Genomic DNA, 6,250 nt, shown 5'->3' with positions numbered 1-6,250 from the left:
TTTATTTTCACTGTGTTTGGTCCTCAGGGCCTCAGCCTGTTGGTTATGGCGCATCTTCTTCAGGATGAGCTGTGTGATCTCCGCAGCTCCATCTTGGCCATATTGCTGCACCATCTTGTCCACAGTATCAGGTCTGTTAGAATTCTCCAGATGAGATTTTGGGATACAGGGGAAACCTTCCATGCCATTTTTCAGATACCACTGGAATGTCTTCAGCGCTTCTGTCTCCAGGTCATTTAAAGTGAAGAGAAGCTGTTCTTTGTCCATCCTGCAGTGTGAAGAAGGACAACAGACTCCAGTTTACTAAAGGTTCACAAACATGTTCAACGGTTTATGTTCACAGTGCAGGAACAGACAGAGAAGTGAATGTGAGTGTGTTGGGTGAAGTGCGCTGTGTGTGACATAGAGCGGAGTGAATGTGAATGTGTTGGGTGAAGTGTGTTGTGTGTGTGATGTAGAGAGGAGTGAATGTGAGTGTGTTGGGTGAACTGTGTGACGTAGACAGGAGTAAGTAAATTGTTTCTGTGTGTTCACTGGGTTTTACCCATTTGTCATCTCTCACTACCACTGTGTGGCTCTGTTATGAAAACTCTGGTAGTCTGAGGTCATACAGTCTGCTTGTTTTACTCTGGTGATGAGCAGATATGTGTATTCACACGTGTCACACAAATATAATAGATTATTTATTTTTACACAAATGAGAGATGAGGCCTGTGAGGGTGAGATGGGAGTGATCAGAGAACAGGCCTGTGAGGGTGAGTTGGAAGTGATCAGAGAACAGGCCTGTGACGGTGAGATGGGAGTGATCACAGAACAGGCCTGTGAGGATGAGTTGGAAGTAATCAGAGAACAGGCCTGTGAGGGTGAGATGGGAGTGATCACAGAACAGGCCTGTGAGAGTGAGATGGAAGTAATCAGAGAACAGGCCTGTGAGGGTGAGATGGAAGTGATCAGAGAACAGGACTGTGAGGTTGAGATGGGAGTGATCAGAGAACAGACCTGTGAGTGTGAGTTGGAAGTGATCAGAGAACAGGCCTGTGAGGGTAAGATGGGAGTGATCAGAGAACAGGCCTGTGAGGGTGAGATGGGAGTGATCAGAGAACAGACCTGTGAGTGTGAGTTGGAAGTGATCAGAGAACAGACCTGGGAGTGTGAGTTGGAAGTGATCAGAAAACAGGCCTGTGAGGGTAAGATGGGAGGCGACACACAGACTGCTGCTGGAAGGAGAACCAACCAACATGGAGGACCAGATGTGACAGGGATATAGACACTGAAATTAGACTGCACGTGGACGGACTGTTTGTGTAATCAGACTGTATGTGTAGTCCTGTAGACTGGGGTATGACCTGCACACTACTAGAGGATGAGCCTTACAGTGCATTTACACTGTTCTGGTGCAGACACACAACACACAGCACACAGCCCACCCAACACAAAACACAACACCCAGCCTGTGGGTCTGACACAGCGCAGTGACACTCTAATGGGCTCAACAATGAAAATATCAAAATTATGTACTCTTACTCAAATATACCAGCCACCACAAATTCAATGAGACAGTTTAATAAAAATGTGAAACAGTGCCCCCTAATGATTACTTTCAAATATTGGAATTGTTCTCCTGCCGGTTGTTTTCTCTTGGTTGTCCATAACCAAACTGACGCAACATTCAACCGAAATACAACAGTAATAAAAAGGTTCATCCACATTATTTCAGAGGTAGCAAGTCTTTCTCAAAAACAAGTATGAATAAAAAATGTTGATCTTGAATACAGAAAATTTAACCCAGAAAAAAATATGTGGGGAAGTATGTAAACATGTAACAAAAATGTTTGCAGCTCTCTGTTATAGGTGTCTGTGTGAAATCGACCCTTGGTACAATAGTTAGGAAAATCTGGCATTTGTGATGGAGTTACCCAGTAAGAAAACAGCCTTATCGAGGATTTAATGGATTCATTTGTTCACACACATTTACAGACACTCTTCTACAGAGTGGCTTACATGTGTATCAGTGTGACAGTACATGTGCACCCTGTGAATCAAACTCATGACCTAGGTGTTACTAGCACCTTAACTTCTTTACTTAAGGTCAAAGCCTTACCTGAGTTACAGGAGACCACATAGCCAGCAGAGTCTTAGTAAATGTCTTAGTTTATCTGTTATTGTGTATCTTGGCAGGCCTGTACAGAACAATCTGTATGAGAAAATCTGTATGAAGATTTCAGAAAGTGTTGGTGTCTTTAGGGGGTTCAATGTATGTCACACTCAGTATATACACACAAACAGACAGTAAAGACGGCTGTAAGTCATATACAGTAAACACACACAGACAATGAAGACGGCTGTAAATCATATACAGTAAACATACACAGACAATGAAGACGGCTGTAAGTCATATACAGTATACAAACACAGACAATGAAGACGGCTGTAAGTCATATACAGTAAACACACACAGACAATGAAGACGGCTGTAAATCATATACAGTAAACACACACAGACAATGAAGACGGCTGTAAGTCATATACAGTATATACATACAGACAGACAGACAATGAAGACGGCTGCATGTCATATACATGAGTCTGTACTATGGCTAGGAGCCATGTCTCCTTTTAATTAAGCATACACATACACACACATACAGAGTGTGTTACAGGATTCAGCTGTAGCAAAATTACATTCATTTATGAAATATTAACAGGGGGCATGATCATAAAAGTAGGGAAAGGATTATCAATTATTACTGATTAATTACCAAATTAAATTAGTTCATATTTTGTGCAGGGACCGAATGCCATTGTTTCAGATATACTTGACATTATGTCCAACTTAATGAATAAATGTGAAGTTTACTGATTAATGAATAAAACAAATCTTTGACATTGTAAGACAAGTAGCAGACTTGCAGACAAATAAAAAAGGAAGGAGAGATGAAAGAAAAAAGAAAAAAATTATAAATTGAAATAAGTTGAGTAGAGAATAATGACTTGCATGAAAAAAAAGAACTGAGTAACCAAGAGACCCAGAACTACACACACACAGAATTTAGCTAACGCTAATTAGCCAAGAGGCTACTATGGTTAAATTAATTAATTAGTGAGAATTGAGTAAAAATACCTGAAAGGGAAGAACAACTATCTGGGGAATCCTAACATGAACTTAGACCTGAGGTTACTATCTGAGCTAACAGGAGAGAAAAATAAATCAGTACAAAATTATCTATGTGAATGACGGCTCATGGCTGGCCCCCCGAGCTTAGCCTGTGAATGAAGCAGAAGATTTTACATTTCAGGGTCAGTGAAGGGCCAGATGATCAGTCCGCTCAGGGAGAGGTTGCAGAGCTTCGGAGTGGCTGAATTCTGGATGAATTGATGCCACACATAATCCCAAACTTTTCTCTGCGCTGTCAGCGGCCCTAGATCATCACCCAAGTCAGCAAAACTGGCCGGGCTGAATCTTTTGGAGTGCCCTGAACTTCGCCAAAGTTCCTGAGATTTTGTAAAGGTATTTCAGGAAGTACACAGGTTTGTAGCCGGGTGATGTAGACTGTTTTAAACCTAAGGCTGGTGGTTGGCTAAATTAAAACTAATTACTGTTGGCCAAACAGAACAAAAGCTAATTCTACCAACAACAAAAAGAAGATGATTAAGTTGACGGCATAGTGAAGAACAAATTAAATAAGTTTAGACAGATTTGCAGATTGGGTCTAAGACAAACATATGAAATTAAACACTATTATAAATACGTAATTCTTCTCGTGAGAGGTGCAGACTTTAAGTATCTTCTTGTAAAGTTTGAACTGACTATCTGATACTGAGAATTGATTTTTAACTACTGATCTCGGGGGCAGCGTGGAAGGAATGGCTCAACAGCTCTTTTCATGCATATTCATAGTTTTTTTTGTCTCAGTCTCAGGCTTTGATTCAGGCAGGCATTAATCTCGAGTTATCTTATAAGACATGATTAATTCAATATAGTAAAAAGGAAAGAAAGGGGGAATAAACAACTGGAACAGATATTGATATATTGATATATTGCTACTTGGGGTTGGGTGGTAATCGTCTTGTCATGGTACGCTCCCCTTCCCTCTGATCACGTGGTATGGCCCACCGCGTGCAGTGGGCTCACTGTTAACTGTTCATGCTGACTTGTTTGTAACCACGCCCCCTTTTAGCACACACCTGCACCCAGTTCTTGGTTTCGTTTATGTATGTATTTAAATGCCTGTTTGTGTGTAGTTTGCAGTCGGTCATTGTTCATGTTAAATGTTAGGTGTGTTCACAGTAGATGTTCATGGTGTACTGGATGTTACGTGTGAATGCCGTTAACGTGTGTTGTTTATCTTTTCTTTTTTACGTTAATAAATGTGTGTCTCCGTCGAGAGAGGTCTGCGCGCCCTGCTCCTTGCCCTGCGGCACTCGGGCCGTCACATGTCATTTAAGCCATAATAGGTGGGAACAATTTTATCACACTAATTTTACCTGAGCACTTAGTCCACATATTTCTAAATGAAAAGAAAAAGTTCTTACCACCAATATAAAGCTCATAACTATATATAGGAAACAGTTACATTTTTCATTAAGAGAAAGCATGATTATTACACAAATATTATAACTGTTCTCATATTAATAGATCAAATAGTCTTCCTCTGTCTATTATACTTGAAATGAAGAGGTAATCACATAATAGCAAGTATAAATGTTAATATGCGAATACAGCAATGACAGGTTCATTCATAGGTAAACTGCATTCACCATACTGGGACTCCGTCTCTGCTCGCGCTCAGAGCCTTTCAAAGACAGGGAAAGTTAACATACATTTATAAAGAGGGACTCAGAAAAGTTCAGGTTGAAGAACCTGTTACAGTCACTAAGGGGCACTGTGGATTCATAGTCCACACAATCAAATATCTTGTTGGATTCATGAGAATTAATAAAGAATTTTCCTTATTTGAGTTTGGTTTTGTTGCAATGCTTCCGAGCGAACACTGTATGGGAAATGTTAAAATCCAGTATTCCAGGAAAGTCTTGCAGATCTAGGCATTCTGGCATGTGAATCTGACCTAAAGTTTATATGACTGGTTTTCTGAATCTGGCCATATGGTTGGTTTTATGAATTTTACTGAAGGTCATAATTAATCATTATGATTAATGAATAATATGAATTATGAATAATCATAATTAAGGTCATAATCCTAATCTTTGGCCACTGACACAGAGTTTAACTGGATAATCAACCAATATCTTTAGCCAATGACAATGTTTAACTGGATAAATATATTATATAGAAAAACAAAAGTAAATAATATTCACTCATAATTCTTCCATCACTTCTGGGCCTTTAGAACAGAAGCAATCTGACAACGATCTCCACAGTGACCACTTTTGCTAACATTTTGATTATTCTATTCTGTGAAACAACAAAGTCTGAACTACTTTGGCTAGATATTATTCTGCTGGGTTATGCCAGGTTATCAATACATATGATCAATAAATATTTCAGAGAAATCATCACAATAAACAAAGAAACAAATGATGTTTCTGTTTTCTGTTGTGTTCTGTAAGGTATTTCAAATTCGTGTTATTTCAGTTTCATGTGTAAATCATGACATTTAGAAAGATAATTTATTAACAAAAGGCCAATATGTTTACTGGGATAAATAACCACATGGATTGTGTGGGTTCACATAAACTCTGTAGGGTTGTGTGGGTTCACATGTACTCTGTAGAATTGTGTGGGTTCACATAAACTCTGCAGGGTTGTGTGGGTTCACATAAACTCTGTAGTCTATGAAGTGCAGACCTATTTAATGAACTGTCTGTGTGGAACAGGTTTCATCTACAGCAGAAGGAAGTGTTGTGAATGTAGATCATTATGATTATGGATAATAAAGATCAATAAAGTAAAATAAAGGAACAATTTATATATTTATTATTATTTATATTTATATTATAAAATATTAGTTCTTCTGCTGTTTTGGGGGCTTCTTCTCTTCCCAAATTACCTCCTCAGTCTTTGAAAAGATTCATTCACATAGTACACTTTTTGCTGGTATGCACAGGTGTTTTTACCATTATATAAATGTGTGGATGTATAGTACATCACTCCTGTCAGTAAACCAGAGAATCTCTCTCTACATACACTTTCTATATATCAATGTCACTATATCTATCCTACCTACTGCTCACTAGATTTCTCTCATTAGCATATCACTCAATATGTCCTATCAGTAACCTTCTATCTAGA

Source organism: Electrophorus electricus, chromosome 1 (assembly GCF_041902795.1).
Source record: "Electrophorus electricus isolate QZ-2024a chromosome 1, ASM4190279v1, whole genome shotgun sequence".
NCBI classification, from domain to species: Eukaryota; Metazoa; Chordata; class Actinopteri; order Gymnotiformes; family Gymnotidae; genus Electrophorus; species Electrophorus electricus.
The sequence above is the reverse complement of the archived record's forward strand: the minus strand, read 5'-3'. Positions refer to the sequence as shown.